General features: G+C 51.9%; 1 protein-coding gene across 1 annotated transcript in view; it reads left to right on the forward strand.

Moving 5' to 3' along the window:
- Positions 1 to 17,888, forward strand: part of POU6F2 (POU class 6 homeobox 2) — a 162,767-nt gene that overhangs the window by 125,158 nt on the left and 19,721 nt on the right. The gene's annotated exons all lie outside the window — the stretch shown is intronic.

Raw genomic sequence — 17,888 nt, forward strand, 5'->3', positions numbered from 1 at the left:
TCAATATATTTCGACATACAGCTATTTGATCATCATTTCAACAATATTGATAGATAAAGGTGATATAATATAACAAATATCATGAAACATTTACATTTTGTAGTCCATTGTATGATTTCAATAAACATAAATGCAAATTTCACATGTGGAAAAAGTAAGTACACCCCGACATTTATCACTACTTCAAATACCTAAAATTAGAATCAGGTGCACCAGCTCAGGTGCAAATGATTAGAACATCGTTAGAGAGGATCCTGGAGGAACCTGTCTTATTTAAACCTCAGACATTTAGTTTGGTTTGCTCTTTGTTGTTGAAGTGTGTGGCGTCACCATGCCTAGATCAAAAGAGCTCTCTGTGGCCTTCAGAAAGAAGGTTATAGATGCCTACGAGTCTGGGAAGGGATTTAAAAAGATCTCCAAACAATTTGAAATCAATCATTCGACTGTCCGGAAGATCATCTACAAGTTTAGAAGATTCCAAACAACTGCCAACTTGTCCAGGCCAGGCCGCCCCAGCAAGTTCAGCCCGAGAGCAGACCGCAAGATGCTGAAAGAAGTCTCTAAGAACCCCAGAATGTCATCACGGGACCTACAGGTAGCTCTTGCCAGTGTTGATGTCAAAGTGCACGAGTCTACCATAAGAAAGAGGCTGCACAAATTTGATCTGCATGGGAGGTGTGCCAGGAGGAAACCTTTGCTGTCCAGAAAGAACATCAGGGCAAGACTAAAGTTTGCCAATGAACACCTAGGCAAAGACCAGCCGCTTCTGGAACAATGTGCTCTGGACAGATGAGTCAAAGGTAGAGCTATTTGGCCACAGTACCAGAAGACATGTTTGGCGAAAACCAAAGACAGCATTTGACCACAAGAACCTGATACCAACTGTAAAGCATGGTGGTGGAAATATTATGGTTTGGGGCAGCTTTGCTGCATCAGGGCCTGGGCAGCTCACCATCATAGAATCCACTATGAATTCTTCATTGTACCAGAGGGTGCTTGAGGATAATGTGAGGCCATCTGTCGGGAAGTTGAAGCTCAACCGAAGATGGACCTTGCAACATGACAATGACCCTAAACATACCAGTAAATCCACCAAGGAATGGCTGAAAAGAAAGAAATGGAGGGTTCTGGAATGGCCAAGTCAAAGCCCGGATATAAATCCCATCGAAATGTTGTGGAGGGATTTGAAACGAGCTGTGCATGCAAGAAACCCCTCAAACATCGCACAGCTGAAATAATTTGGCTTCAATGAAACTCGCGAGATCACGGCGAGGTCACGTCTTTTCGAAGCTGCTCCATGCGCTCACGCTTTCGAAGCTAAGTGATATTTCTCAATTGTGTTTTTGTCGAGACTGTATCTATCCTTCGGTGTATGTACCTACAGCGTATCTTTTGGAAAATTTTCGGTGCTAATTTTTCGTTCATGTATACACAATCGTCGGTTAATGGTATCGAGTATTCTGCGGCCTAATACTCGTAGGCTTAGACTACCGTACCGTCTCAGACCTTGTGGTTTGTTTTTCTCTCAGCGATTCGTCGAATGCGCTGAAATTATTTTCGTTCTCTGTTTCGTACCAGTCGTTCACCCCATACCTCCTTGTTTAATATCTGTACTCACAAAAACAAACAAAAAAAAAAACCCAAAAAAAACATTTCCTTCCCAGGTATTATTCGTTTATTTGTTGTTCTTTTTGTTCGTTCGTTCTTCGTTCGCGATCACGCGGTTAGAAATGTATAATCTCTCCCCTGAACAACTATTTTCTCTCATATATTATAACACCCTTTTCTTCTTTTCCTACAAAAGGATGCTTTCGTCTTGCTCACCAAATCTATTCATTCCAAAAAATATATATAATACCATCTCTTACAGTTCCTCCTTTCTACATTCCATAAACTATCCAGAACTCCATCCCTCCTCCAGTGTCCTCAAACGTATTTTTGACTCGAAGGTCTCAAACTCATTTTGCAAAAAATGTTCGTTTCCCATGAATCGTACACTTTTCAAAATCCAATCTCACCCCTCCCCTCCAAATCCTCCCCATCACCCATCCCTTTCAAATCTCCCCCCTTGCCCCTTCCCTCCCCTCCCTCCTAAACTCCCCCCACACCCCTCCCCTCCGAGACTCTCCCTCGCTCCTCCCCTCCTAGACTCCCCTCTCACCCCTCCTCCTCAAAGCATCCTCCCTGCTTCTTCCTCCTTCCAACTTTCACCTTCATCTCCCCAAACCTCCTGCCTTGCTCTTCCCCCTCCTCAAATAACACCTCACTGTGCCTCACCCAATCTCCATCAAACCTTTTGTCTGCCCCATTCTTCCCTTTCTCCAAGCTATTCTGAAATCTCTGACACACCTTCAACAGCTCTCCCTACCTCTTCCTCCTCTTCCACATCTTACCCTACCCCTCCCCCCCCCCCTGTTCTGGACCCGATGCTCCCCCTTCCTCTTCATTAACGGTATGGACCTCAAACATCCGGGGCCTTCGCTCAAACTTGACTGACCTCTCCATACAGGTTGCTTCTGACAAACCAGATGTGATCTGCTTAACAGAAACTTTCCTCAATCATGATGTCTCTGATGCCTTGGTATCTCTCCCAGGTTACTCCCTCCTCCGGTATGATAGACCTGAGCCTCGTCCTGGAGGTGGGGTTGCTATCTTTATAAAAAAAACTCTCTTCCTCACTCGCCCTCCACTGCCCTCTCTCCACCTCACCCCCAGGAATACCTTTGGCTACGGCTTCCCCTTCGCTCCCACCTTTTGTTCATATGTGTGTTGTACCGTCCACCAATCAGCGATGACTCCATCTACATCTCACTGTCTGATAATATGGACCAACTTCTATCTACCCATCCCAACTCTCTCTTCCTCATATGTGGTGATTTCAATTGTCACCATGCCAGTTGGCTGGGTGTGGGTACCTCTCTCACCAGCCATGGCTCTTCAGCAAAGGACTTCTGCGACTCACTGGGACTGACACAATCTGTCAATTTCCCGACCCGGATCTCGGTCAACGGAGCATCTTCTCTTCTGGATTTGGTTATGACAAACTTCCCTGAAAATGTCTGCTGCTCTTCTTCTGCTCCAATCGGCTCATCTGATCATGTGCTTGTCAAAGTGGACATCTCTCTGACCATTCTCAGAGAGCCTCCTCAGCGTCGACGAGTCTGGCATTTCACTCAGGCCAACTGGCACGGTCTTCAAGCAGCCATCAATCATCTGGACTGGTCTCCCATCTCTACCGCCTCTGACATCAACTCATCCTGGGAATTCTTTCAAAGTAAATTGCTCTCTCTCATGCACAGATTTATACCATCTCGTCTTCAGTTGTCATACCCTTCCTCCCGTCCATGCTACACGGAATCTTGTGGTGAGGCTTTTGCCCTGAAACAACTTGCTTTCGTCTCCTGGAAAGCAAATCCAACGGAAGGAAATCTCATTTCCTTTCACAAAGCCCGAAACAAGTGTGTGTCCACCCTCAGGAGAGCCAGGAAACAATATCTCACCATTCTCAAGACCGAACTCTCTTATCTGTCTCCCTCTTCCAAATCCTGGTGGCGTCTGGTCAAATCTGTTTCTGGTGTTTGTTCCCCCTCCATCCCCTCCCTCACCTCAAACGGCTTAACGGCTGACTCCGCACGTGAAAAAGCTGAATGCCTCAACTCTGTGTTTGCCTCTAAATCTTGTGTCCCAAACCCATCCCTCTCTGTACCCACCGTACCCAGTCGTACCCAGCTGCTCCTGGACTCTGTGTCCTTTCCTCCTGACAAGGTGGAAAAGTTTCTGTCAACCCTCGACTCTGATTCTGCAACTGGTCCTGACGGCATCAGCCCACGGGTCCTAAAATCATGTTCTTCTGCTCTTTCACTCCCTCTTTCTGTTCTCTTCACCCTCTCTTTTGCTCAAGGTCATCTGCCATCTGCTTGGAAATCAGCCAACATCACCGCTTTGCACAAAAAAGGTGCAAAAACAGATCCCAGCAACTACAGACCAATCAGCCTTCTCCCAATTATCAGCAAAGTCATGGAATCCATCATTGCTTCAGATATTAAATCTTTCCTCTTCTCCAATGGCTTGATCTCTGATCATCAATTTGGTTTCAGACCTGGTCACTCTACTCTGGACATGCTGCTTCTGCTTTCTCAACAATGGATGGAGGTCCTCAATGCCAAACAGGAAATTAGAGCTGTCTCCCTTGACATTTCACGTGCCTTCGATACGGTCTGGCACCCTGCTCTGCTCTCCAAACTCTCCTCCTTTGGTATCCATGGAAATCTCCACGCATGGCTGGCGGACTTCCTCTCTGGTCGTAGTCAACGTGTGGCCCTGAATGGGTTTCTCTCATCTCCTCTTCCTGTTCAGGCTGGAGTTCCCCAAGGTAGTGTTCTGGGCCCTGTGCTTTTTCTGGTCTTCATCAATGATCTCTCTGACTCTCTTGAAAATCCTCTCTATCTCTTTGCTGACGACTCTACTCTCTGTCGCTCCATTCCTCATCCCTCAGATCGGCAGTCTGCAGCCTCCTCACTCTCTGCAGACCTGGACAAAATCACAGACTGGTCAAACAAGTGGAACATGTCTTTCAATCCTGACAAATCTCACACTCTTACAATGTCTCTCCGAAAGGACCGACTGGACAACCCTCCCATCTACTTTCTCAACAATCCTCTCCAAGAAGTTCTGTCGCTCAAGCTTTTGGGTCTCACTATCTGCCATGATCTTTCTTGGGAAAACCACATTTCCAAGCTGGCCTCCAAAGCCAGTCGCCGACTGGGCATCCTCCGTCGTGCGAAGTCCTTCCTTGGCACACCTGAGCTCCTCACCACATACAAGGCTTTCATCCGCAGCTCAATGGAATACTGTTCCCCCCTCTGGGCTGGTGCTCCTGCCTCACACCTTGCTCGGCTTCACGCTGTTGAGGCCAAAGCTTTCAGAATCATTGGAATCTCCTGCGATGTAGTCAACGGCGAGGGCCTTTCACTCACTCACCGCAGGCAGGTTGGTGGTCTTTCTGTCTTCTACCGACTCCTCTCTGGCCTTGCTCCCCCAGCTCTCTCTGTGCTCTGTCCCCCCAATATTCCTTCAGGTCGCACAAGATCTGCCTGCAACCCTCTTATGGTTAAACTGCCAAAGTCTAGGCTCTCTGCTCACCTTCACTCTTTCATTCCCCTTTTCTCCCGCCTCTGGAACAAACTCCCCCACTCCCTTCAATCCCACTCCTCCCTCCAGGTCTTTAAAACAGCTGTTCACCACCATCTCTTATCTTCCCCCATCGAAAACCTTGATCTTTTCTACCCCCGGTAATTCACCCCAGAGTCCTTGCAGTGTTCATATGTTTTAATCCTCTCCCACCTCCCCCCAAGTCCTCCCGATGTCCCTGCTCTCAAATGTTGTGTTTGTGTCCTTTCCCTTCTTCCCCCTCTCTTTTGTGTCCTCCCCCCTCTCTCCCCATCTTGTCTGCCGCTCCCCTTGTTTTTTGTGTTTTGTGTGTCGGTTTGTCTTTTTGTGTGATTAATGTTTGCTCTTTCACGAGCCTCGATCTTGTATACAAAAAAAAAAAAAAAAAAAAAAAATTCTGCATGGAGGAGTGGGCAAAAATATCTCCCAGTCGATGTCAGAGACTGGATGACAGTTATAAGAAACGCCTACTTGAGGTTGTTTCTGCCAAAGGGGGCAATACCACCTACGAGAGCCAAGGGTGTACTTACTTTTTCCACATGCGAAATTTGCATTGATGTTTATTTAAATTATACAATGGACTATAAAATGTAAATGTTTCATGATATTTGTTATATTATATTGAAGCGCGGTGCTACGCGCGTGACTTGCTACCAAGGAGGAAGCGGACAACGCGGTTAAACAAAAGAGTCTTTATTGACAAGAGGTCACTGTAGCACTGGCGCGCTCCGGGCTGCGCGCCCAGTGTATATCCTGAGGCCACGCCTACCCCTGGGGCGTGGCCGCCGCCCACTTGGTGTGCGGAATGATGTCACCACGCCAGTGGGCTTTCGTGTCCGCCACACGCGCCCCCCCCCAGAATTCCCGCGCACCTGGAGGGCCAGTTTGCGGGGCAAACGGATGACCCGGCCGAAGCGCCCTCTGGCGAACGGCGGCGTCCGGGGTGCAGGGATGCCAGCTGGGATGCCCCCGGCTGTACCCGGGATGGGTGCCGGACCAGGGGGCGGCGTGCCGGCGGTGCTGGGCGGTGCCGGGGGTCCGCCCGCCTTGGGGCGGCCCCGACGCGGGGGCCGAGCCACCGGCGGTGGGTGGTCCACGTCGAGGTGGGCCGGCTTGAGTCGATCCACCGAGACACAGTCGGGAGTACCGCCGATGTCCAAGGTGAAGTATTTCACCCCGGTCTCCAGCACGCGGAAAGGCCCGTCGTACGGGGGCCGCAGTGGTGTCCGGTGGGCGTCGTGCCGGATGAAGACATACTCCGCGGTGCGAAGCTCCGGGGCGACGTGCATGGGTGGGTGCCCATGGTGCGCCGTCGGCACCGGGGCGAACCTCCGGGCGGTCTCCTGCAGCGCGGAGAGCTCCTGCGCCACGGACCAAGGTGCCGTGGGGTCGGGGAGGAACTCGCCCGGCACCCGCAGCGGTTGTCCAAAGACCAACTCTGCCGCGGATGTGCGCAGGGCCTCCTTGGGCGCCGTCCGGAGGCCCAGCAGGACCCAGGGGAGCCTGTCGACCCAGCCGCCATCGCGGAGGGTGGCCCAGAGCGCGGCCTTCAACGAGCGGTGGAAGCGCTCGCACAGGCCGTTAGCCTGGGGGTGGTAGGCCGTGGTGCAGTGCAGCTGGACCCCGAGCCCCCGCGCGACCGCCCCCCAGAGCTCCGAGGTGAACTGGGGGCCGCGGTCAGACGAGATGTCCGAGGGGGCGCCGAACCGGGCGACCCAGGTGGCGATGAACGCCTGCTCGATGTCCGCCGCCGTCGTTGACGCCAAAGGCACGGCCTCCGGCCACCGGGTGGTGCGGTCCATCATGGTCAGGACGTGGGTGAAACCCCGCGAGGGGGGCAGAGGTCCCACCAGGTCCACGTGAACGTGGTCAAACCGACGTTCCGGCACCGCAAAAGGAGCCAATGGGGCCTGGGTGTGTCGGTGCACCTTCGCGCGCTGGCACGCGAGGCACATCCTGGCCCAGCCGCGGACGGCCTTCCGGAGGCCATGCCAGACAAACCTGTCGGCGATCAACCTCTGGGAGGCCCTCGTGCCCGGGTGGGACAGGCCGTGGATGGAGTCGAAAATCCAGCCCGCGGGCACGATGGGGCGAGGCCGCCCGAGGGAGACGTCGCACCAGAGGGCCGTGCCCGCGCCGTTGAACGGCACCTCGGTGATGCGGAGGCCCATAACGGCGGTCTGCAAGGCCTGGACGTCGGGGTCGGCGGCCTGGTCCGCCGCAATCCGGGCGTAGTCGATGCCGAGGTGGCCCGTGTGGGCAACGGACCGGGAAAGGCAATCCGCCACCGGGTTGTCCTTCCCCGTGACGTGCCGGATGTCCGTCGTGTATTCGGACACGGCTGAGAGGTGACGCTGCTGCCGGGCCGACCACGGCTCGGCGACCTTGCCCATCGCGAACACCAGTGGCTTGTGGTCGACGAAGGCCATGAACGCACAGCCCTCGAGCAGATGGCGGAAGTGCCTGACCGCCAGGTGGAGCCCGAGCAACTCGCGGTCGAAGGTACTGTACCGGCGTTCGGGCAGGCAAAGCTGCCGGCTGAAGAATGCCAGCGGTTGCCAAGCTCCACGCACCCATTGCTCGTGCACCGCGCCCACCGCGTAGTCCGAGGCGTCGGTGGTGAGGGCGATCGGTGCATGGGGCGCCGGGTGCGCGAGCATGGTGGTGTTAGCCAAGGCGAGCTTCGCGCCCACGAACGCCGCGTCCATCTGCTCGGTCCAGGTGACGTCACCTTTGCCCGGCTTCCCCCGGAGGGCCTCGTGAAAGGGGCGCAGGAGCTGGGCGATGCGGGGCAGGAAATGGTGGTAAAAGTTTACCATGCCCAGGAACTCTTGGAGCCCCCTGATCGTGCGGGGGCGCGGAAACCCCTTCACCGCCTCCACCTTGGCCGGTAGGGGGACGGCCCCGTGCCTGGTGACGCGGTGCCCCAAAAGGTCGATTTCGGCGACACCGAACCGGCACTTGGCGGGGTTCACGATCAGGCCGTGCTGGCCCAGCCGTTCGAAGAGCGTGCGGAGATGGTGTAGGTGCTCTTCGCGGGACGCGCTTGCGACGAGGATGTCGTCCAGGTATACGTACACAAAATCCAAGTCGCGCAAGACACTGTCCATGAGGCGCTGGAACGCCTGAGCCGCATTCTTCAAACCGAAGGGCATCCGAAGAAATTCGAAAAGACCGAACGGCATGATGACAGCCGTCTTCGGGATGTCCTCGGGCCTGACGGGGACCTGGTGGTAACCGCGTATGAGGTCCACCTTCGAGAAGAAGGACATATTCGCCAAGCGGGCGGAAAAGTCCTGAATATGGGGGGCGGGGTAGCGGTCGGGGGTGGTGGCATCGTTGAGACGGCGGTAGTCCCCGCACGGTCGCCATCCCCCGCCGGGCTTGGGCACGATGTGGAGCGGCGACGCCCAAGCACTCTCGGAGCGCCGCACGATGCCGATCCGCTCCAGCGTAGCAAACCCCGCTTTAGCTACCGCGAGCTTCGTCGGCTCGAGGCGGCGTGCCTGGGCGTAGACCGGTGGCCCGGCGGTGGGGATGTGATGTTCCACCCCGTGCTTGACGGTCCCCACCGAGAAGGTGGGCCTCGTGAGGGCCGGGAAACGGGCGAGGAGGCGGGTGAATTCGTCCGCTGCTGGAAGCGTGCAGATGAACCTGGCCGGAAAGGAACCGCTCAGCAAGCCGCTCGGCGAGCCGCTCGATGAGCCACTCAGTGAGCTCCTCAACGAGGCGGGCAGCGCGCACGCGAGCGAGCTGAACGTCTCAGCCTGGACAAGCCTTCTGTGCTTGACGTCGACCAACAGGCCATTGGCACAGAGGAAGTCTGCACCGAGCAGTGCCATAGGCACGTCGGCAGAGACGAACGACCATCGGAAAACCTGCCCTCCGAACCGCAGAGAAAGGCAGCGTTTTCCGTACGTGCGAATGGGCGTACCGTTGGCAGCAAGCAGCGCGGGGCCCCGGCCCGCGGACTGCTTGTCGGATGCACCGGTGGGAACGACACTCACCTGCGCTCCCGTGTCGCACAGGTAACGGCGCCCGGATAAGGTGTCCGTTATGTATAGGAGGCTGTTTAATCGGCCGGCGCTCAGTGCCACTACCGAGGGCCGGCCCGGGCGTTTCCCGACCTGCCGAATGAGCACGGCGGGCGACATTGCCGAGCCTCGTGGCCGAACCTAGCGTGGAAAAAACACCAGGTTTGCGGCGAAGCCGGAGGCCGCGGTTTCCGCGGTGGTGGTGGGCGGGGCGTGGCGGCCGCCACGAGGCGCCCCTCGGAGCAGGGGTGGGCACCCGCAGGAGGTTTGGGCTCGGGAGCCGCCACGGCCACACCGAAACTCGCCTGCATGTCCAAAGCCGCGTAGAACTTGTCGGCCTCGGCCATGAATGCACGGGGTTCCGTCGTCGCGGAACCGGCCAACGTGAGGCGGACTCGTGCCGGCAGCTGGCGTCGAAATAATGCCCGGAATAGAGCGTTCGGGGTTTCGTCGCCCATGAGCGACAGCATATGGTCCATTCGGACCGACGGTCGCGTGTCACCGAGCTCGGGGAGGTCCAAGAGGCGATCGGCCCATGCGTCCACTGTGAGGCCGAACGTGGCGAGGAGGAGGCGCTTGATCGCCTCGTACTTGTCATGGGCCGGTGGGTTCCTCAGGACCGACACGACGCGGGCGGCCGCGCCGGCCCCGAGGGAGGCGACCACGTGGCAGTAGCGTGTCTCGTCCGCCGTGATGCGTCGAAGCCTGAACTGGGCTTCGGCCTGCAGGAACCAGATCTCCGCCTGAGCTTCCCAGAACTCGGGGAGCTTTATCGCTACCGCGTTGGTTGCCAAGGCTGTGGCGGTTTCGGGTGGTCAGTGACGGCTGACCAAACGTCGGAGTCACCAATGAAGCGCGGTGCTACGCGCGCGACTTGCTACCAAGGAGGAAGCGGACAACGCGGTTAAACAAAAGAGTCTTTATTGACAAGAGGTCACTGTAGCACTGGCGCGCTCCGGGCTGCGTGCCCAGTGTATATCCTGAGGCCACGCCTACCCCTTGGGCGTGGCCGCCGCCCACTTGGTGCACGGAATGATGTCACCACGCCAGTGGGCTTTCGTGTCCGCCACAATATCACCTTTATCTATCAATATTGTTGAAATGAAGATCAAATAGCTGTATGTTGAAATATGTTGAAAAAGTCAAAAAACTTTACATGGGGTGGTACTTACCTTTTCACATGACTGTATATATTGTTGCGGATCTCAACGTCGGCCCCTTTTCCCCTTACCAAGGGGGGATTAGTCCCCTTGTCTGTGACTGACCGACGTGAGTCCTGAAGCTGCCCAGCTCCCTCCAGGGAGGCAGGTGAGCAACCTCGTTTGAGACCGCGGACAAGATGTTAATTTGCCGAGCGGATTAGCAGCCGCGGCTCGAACCAGTAACAGAACTAGACCCGATTCTTAGTCATCGGCCAAATCGTGCCACAGGTATTCAATGTGGAAAAGACAAGGACGAACGGACGAGGAAGAAGAAGAAGGCAAAAGTAGGAAATAACAGGATTTATTACTACTAATTATGTACAAATCAAAAGAAACCAAGGAGGAGGAAAGATACGAAAATAAAGACAGAAGGAGTAAGAAGACACAGTGCAATACTACTTATCTATACAAGCTTACTTAAACCCCAGGACAACATAAAGGACAGACGACAATCAGACTTACACGGGGAATGAAGCAGGAATGACAGGAGGTGGATGGCTGGACGGATGCGAAGGTGGGACCACTGGTGTGAAGGATGCGGGTCCGGTCAGTGCGATCGCGCGGCTCGAGGTGAGCAGCCGCCGACCCTCCTCAATCGTAGCCGCGGCCGAAACCGCTGTCACAGCTCAAAGCTGCGGTGGTCGAAACTGCGGTGGTCTCAAAGCTGCGGTGGTCTCAAAGCTGCGGTGGTCTCAAAGCTCATGTGTGCTTCATCTGCCGCATCCGCCGCATCTGCCGCATCTCTCCCATCTGCCGCATCTCACTCATCTCCCGCATCTCCCGCATCAGGCTTGCGCGGGCACTTTTATAATGCGCTTCCAGATCAATGCGCGCCCCGCCCATGATGGTCTCGCATCAGCCCTGGTTGGCTGGTGGGGGCTCGCTGGCTCCACCTTTTTATGACGATGGGTGGGCAACGCCCTTGATATAGCTCCTCCCCCTTCTTCTCCGAGGCTTGACCACGCCGTAATGGCGGCAAATGCAGTTGAAAATGGAGGCTTTGAGGGAATTTGAAAGAAAGGGGATCTATCTTATTTCAATTCGGTGCAATGCAGAGTCAACTAATGGGAAACAGAGCCTTAAACTACATAGAATAAGAAATAACTATTTATAAGGGTATATGATTTTCTACGTGCATGCGATGGATTAACTAAGGGGGACGAACTTTGACCTTTACACATAAAACAGAGGTATTTACAAGGAATCATTACACTACTTACAGAGGGTGATATTTACAAAAAAAACACAGGATTCTCAAAGCCGCAACAATATTGTTGCGGATCTGCCGCCGGCCTTCTCCCCTTACCAAGGGGGGATTAGTCCCCTGTCTTTGACTGACCTGGTGTGACCCGGGACCTATTACCTCCCTTCCAGACAGCGCTAAATCGGGTTTCAGGACCAAATCGCTGTTACCTAAGTACTAGCGCTGCCCTGGAAGCGAGGAAATAAGCCGCGCACGAACCACGTGTGTTGGTGATACGCAGAGCGGTTTGCGTACACGTGATCCGCGCTATTATTAATTTCTATACCCGATTGGAGCGATCTTATTTGTACCACGCTTAGCCAATGGAGAAATCACAAAGGCGATCAATTTGGAAGGAAGAACATAATTTATTTACACTATACAATGGTAGGAGAAGCAGAGACACAGAGCAATCCTTTAAAACAGTCTTACTTAATACCCAGGACAAACGGCCCGTCTCACACACACACTCACACAGGGATTGCTGATGGGTAGGTTGATGTTCACCAGCGTGTCCAGGGATGGCTCCCATGCAGCTCACTCCGGCCCCCGGCACGTCCCTTGGAGATGGAAGTAGGTGAAAGCAGGAGCTCGCCGCGTGTCGCCTGAACGGAGCGGGTTATCACGGGGCGAATGGTAGGGAGCGGACTTTGGTGCGGCTGGCGGTTATTCACTTGCGGCTATGGCCGCGCTTACTCGCGTGGCTGAAAAGCGCTGTATGCATTCCCGGCGCGTCTGGCTGCGCCCGCATACTTTGTACGGTTCAAAGCTCAACAATGGCGAGTGATGCGAGTTCTCCTTATCAAGCTCCCTCTCTGCAAGTCCTCAAACAAATCCTTTCGCCACCACCGTATGCACACGAGTCCTTCAAGTCCTTTGCCACTGCCATATGCACGCGAGTCCTTTCAAGGGCTTTTCACATGGGCTTATATAGACCCGCCCCGCAAACCTTCTGGAACTCACCAGACTCCCTTTACCACGCCCTCTCACGCCATGCTCCTCGAGCTCTGATTGGCTGGTGGCTCTTACCGTCTCCCCCACGCCGCTCACCCCGACCCCGCGCCCCTCCTTCACCTTCCGAGGCCCTGCCTTGTGTTAGCTTGAATGGGGACAGCCAAATGGGGCGCGGGATGGATTACGCCCATAGAGGTAGAATTGGAGGGTGGACGCAAAATGAATGGAATGGCCTATTCTCCTGTCTTTACACAACGCAGGTACTAAGAGGGGAAATGGCCTATTCTTACACATACTAAGACATAACTATACTACAAATGGGCCTATATGTTGCTCGTGTGACTAACTATGGGGGGCAAACCTTTAACCTTTAATGACTTCAATGTGCCAATCTCAAAACCGCAGCAATATATATGTATAAATAACCACCTTTAGAGGCCATTTTTCCCCGCAAAGCGGGGATTGGCCTTTTTCGGGCACCGTGGTTGTTGTTGTTTTTTGGTCCCCTTTTTGAAGCAATGTTTTACGGCCGGATGCCCTTCCTGCCGCCAACCCTTTTTTGCCGCCTTTAACGACAACCAGGGAATTACCAGTGAACTGGTACTCAATTTGCCGACCTCGGAAGGATGACAGGCTGAGTCAACCCCCCTGGCGTTAATTCAGCGATCGACCGGGATTCGAACCCAGGATCCTAGGATCCTAAGCCGGCACCCTAGCCGCTAGCCCAACACCAGAGCAATATATATGTATGTATGTATGTATATATATTGTTGCGGTTTTGAGAACCCTCCACTTTGTAAATACTTGTAATAATCCCTTATATATAATCCCCTGTAAATATCCCCTCTTCTAACGTTAAAAGATCGCACCCATAACTAGTCCATATTGCAACATGTAGAACACCATAGGACCTTCTATAGTTATCTCATTAGTATGTGTTTCAGTTAAGGATCTGTTCCCAATAGTTTGACTCTGCGTTGTATTAATCAAATAACCTAGCCCCCTTCTCAAATTCCCATCCTATTCATTTTGCGGCTTTACCCTCTCCAAATTTTCTCCCTCTCCCTCTCCCTCTCTCCCTCTCTCCCTCTCCAAATTTCCCAACTCCCAAATCTCTCCAAAACCTCTCCAAATCTCCCAACCAAAAACCCTCTCCAAATCTCCAAATTGTATGGCGTGCCTTTGCCAGCAGCGTTCGCTGCCTTTTGGTTGTTCGCTGCCAGCCGCCATAAGCCACGCGGCAGAGTTGGAGAAGAAGGGGGAGGAGCGCCAGGAATGAGGCGTGGCCCCATCAACGCCTCATCAAGGGGCGGACCGGTGAGCCCTCACGACCAATCAGGGCCGAGGCAAGCTCACCGGTGGGCGTTTCCAAAAAGTAGGCGGCTTAATACGCGAGTGGCCAATATAAGCGCGGCCGCGGACTACTTACGAGGTCGGTGCAGAGCGTGGAGATGAGTCGTGAGGTATGAGATGTGCCCGGGAGAACGACTTCAGCGGATGAGTAAGTCGGACCGAAGGAGAGTGACAGAGTCGAGCTACCAGAGGCAAGTCGAAGAGAGAGAGAGGGTCGGTCCGCTACCGCGACAATATTAACCGCGCTGCCTGCCGGGTTTCGCCGCGAACTGAAACGTGGACCGGAGTGGAGCGTGACCCTGGAGCCGGACCTCAATGCTGAACCACCTGCCCGAACCTCGACGCCTACCAGCTACCTGGGCCCTTCGCCTCCTACCATCCCTGCCATCCCATCCTTTTCGTGTAAGTGTGTTTGTTCTGTCATGGGAGTGTTAATTAAGAGTGTTTAAGGATTGCCCTGTGTCCTTTTATTTCCTTCTGTATATTCTTGCCCTTTCCTTTCCTCTTTCATTATTGTTAATAAATTCCTGTGTGCTTTCTTTACTCTGGTTCGCTTCCGTCCTGTCCCCAATTGATATACGTGGCACGATTTGGCAGAACCGCTTAGGATCGGGTTTAGTCTTCTTGTTAACGGCCCGAGTCGCAGCTCGCTTCGCTCGGCGCATCCATCAACGCTGCGGCTCGGGTGGAAATTATCTCCTCGCTTACGGTCGGTCCTAGTAAGCAGGTATTTGGGACTTATTTGACTAATGACCCATGACCCTGGCTACTACCGACCGGAAGTGACGTCATAGTTTCCAGGACCGGGAGGATCCGCCAGTGTAAAAGACAAGGGGATTACCCCCCCCCCCCCCCGCCTTGGTAAGGGGAGTGCCGACCCCGGATCCGCAACAATATATATATATATATATATATATATATATATATATATATATTATATATATATATATATATATATGTATACACTACTGGTCAAAAGTTTTAGAACACCTCAATTTTTCCAGTTTTTATTGAAATTTAAGCAATTCAAGTCTAGTGAATAACCTGAAATGGTACAAAGGTAAGCAGTAAACTGCTCGAGATGAAAAAAAAAGTTTAGGTTAGCAAAAACGGGAAAATAATGTAAATTTCACAGTTATATTGCAAAAAAAAGGCCTTCTTCAGGGAACAAGTAATGGGTTAACAACTTACAGCTGTTCTGCAGCAATGTAAGTAAATTAAGCCTTGAAAGTTGATGCAAACAATAATTCCTACAGGTGTCCCAACCTCTGCTGATTACTTGATTACAAACCCCCTGTCTGTATAAAAGCAGTATTGGAACAGACTGTTACTACACCCTCCGAAGCATTATTTTGACAATATTGCACTGCAGGAAGTAAGTATATTGGAAACTGGAGAAACTCTGACAGGAAGAGGTCTGGCAGACCCAAAGCCACAACAGAATCAGAAGACAAGATTCTGAGAGTCAACAGCTTGCGTGATAGGCAGCTCACAGGACAACCGCTTCAAGCACAGCTTAACGCTGGTCGAAGTAATCAAGTCTCAGTTTCAACTGTGAAAAGAAGTCTTTGAGCTGCAGGTTTGACAGGTCGAGTGGCAGTAAGAAAGCCATTGCTAAGATGGCAAAATAAGAAAAAGAGGTTTGCCCTGGGCCATGAAGCACCGCCAGTGGACTACTGAAGACTGGAAGAAGGTCTTATGGACCGATGAATCAAAATTTGAAAACATTGGTTCATCACGCAGGGTTTTTGTATGCCGTCGAGTCGGCGAAAGGATGGTTCCTCAGTGTGTAACACCAACTGTCAAACATGGAGGAGGAAGCGTGATGGTCTGGGGCTCTTTTGCTGGATCCAGATTCGGCGACTTGCACAGAGTGACTGGCATCCTGAACCAAAAGGGCTACTACAGCATTTTGCAGCGCCATGCAATACCCTCTGGTATACGTCTTGTTGGTCATGGGTTCATCCTACAGCAAGATAATGACCCTAAACACACCTCCAGGCGATGTCAAAACTACGTTCCAGGAAAAGAACAAGACGGTAGGCTTCAAATCATGGAATGGCCAGCACAGTCTCCAGACTTAAACCCCATCGAGCTGGTTTGGTATGAACTGGACAGAAGGGTGAAAGCAAAGCAACCTACAAGTGCAACACATTTGTGGGATCTTCTGCAACAGTGTTGGGAAGAACTTCCCGAACAATATTTGATTTCCATTGTGGAAAGAATGCCATGAGTGTGTTCGGCGGTTATATCTCCAAAAGGTGGCTACTTTGCCGAGTCAAAAATATAAATTAAATTTTGTTAAACAAAATGATTCTATGATTTCTTTTTTATCTCCAATTGTTTATTTGTTCTATGCTTAATTTCAGAGTACATTGAGACATTAAACTGCGTAAATTTCAATAAAAACTTGAAAAATTGAGGTGTTCTAAAACTCCAGACCGGTAGTGTGTATATGTATGTATGTATATATATATATATATATATGTGTATATACATATGTTTGAAATTTATGCTCTTTAAATATATGAATCGAGCTCCATATCCACCATTCAAGCATGCATTCTGACATTGTACAAAATGTGACAAGTGTTTGATTATTGAAGCTGCGGGATTATTTATACGGGAGATGGAAAGGCAATTTTTATCCTTCGGCAACAACATTCACGATGGATGCGGTACGTTTGAAATATTTAGCACAGGTGTGATGTTGGGATGAATGGCAATTATACTCTCAAAAAGAACCTGTTGTCTGTGTTGTATTTTCAATCTCTCCATCAATCTTCAGAGGTAAAACCTCAGATCAAGGGTCTTTCATAAATACTGAATGCCTATTGCAAGCAATTTTTGCTGCAAATTCTTTCAGGAGGAAAAGAGCCAGATTTCCAATGCCATACTTTAAAGAGCGGAATGAGCACCGGGATTGAACTATGTTCAACACGCGTGGTTTTCTAATTATATAATAACTCATCAACAAACAACAACAACAACAGGCATTTTAAGGCCATTTTCCCTGCAAGAGCGGGGGTTAGCCTTGCGGTCCCTATGACAATGTTCTCCATTTTGCCCTATTTTCTGCATCTCTCCTTGTTAACCCCCTTGCCCACATTTCTTCTTCGACCATCTTTAGCCAAGTCTTTCTCAGTCTTCCCCGTCCTCTACTTCCTTCTACATTCATTTCCATCACTCTTTTCAACCAGTCACTTTCATCCTTCCTCAATACATGACCAAACCATCTCAACCTGTTCCTCTTCACAGCATCAATCACAGGCTCTATTCCCATCATCTTTTGCAATTCATCATTTGTCTTCCTCTCTCTCAACGATACTCCACACATCCACCGAACCATTCGCATTTCCACCCTTTCCAGCCTTCGTTGCTGCTCTACATTCATTACCCATGTCTCGCTCCCATAAATCATAACACTTCTCACACATGCAGCATACACCTTTCCCTTCAGCTTCAACGACACTCCCCTCCTCGTCAGCACGCCACTCAGTTCCCGAAACTTCTTCCATGCACATCTCACTCGAGCAACCGTTGCCGAGTCTGATCCACCTTCTCCATTCAGCATGTCTCCAAGGTAACAAAATGTTTTCACACCTTCCAGCTTCATGCCGTCTCCAAGATCCAACTCAACATTTCCTCCATCTGCAGCTCCCTCTGTGCACACCTTACACTTGAATGTAGCTGCCACACTGGTTAATGACCCTCTCAGACCACTACATTTTTGATGAACCCACTCAGCGCACATTGTACATTGAATGGAATTCACTCCGACACCCTTCCTGCACACATCACACGGCCACTTCCCAGTTCTTTCCACCTCACCACATGCTTTACCACTTGCCACCACCTTCGTTTTTCCGATATTCACCTTCAGACCTTTTGTCTCCATACATTCCTTCCACTTGTTCATCTTCTCCTTCAGTT

The sequence above is a fragment of the Myxine glutinosa genome, chromosome 10 (genome assembly GCF_964187855.1).
Source record: "Myxine glutinosa chromosome 10, kmMyxGlut1.1, whole genome shotgun sequence".
NCBI classification, from domain to species: Eukaryota; Metazoa; Chordata; class Myxini; order Myxiniformes; family Myxinidae; genus Myxine; species Myxine glutinosa.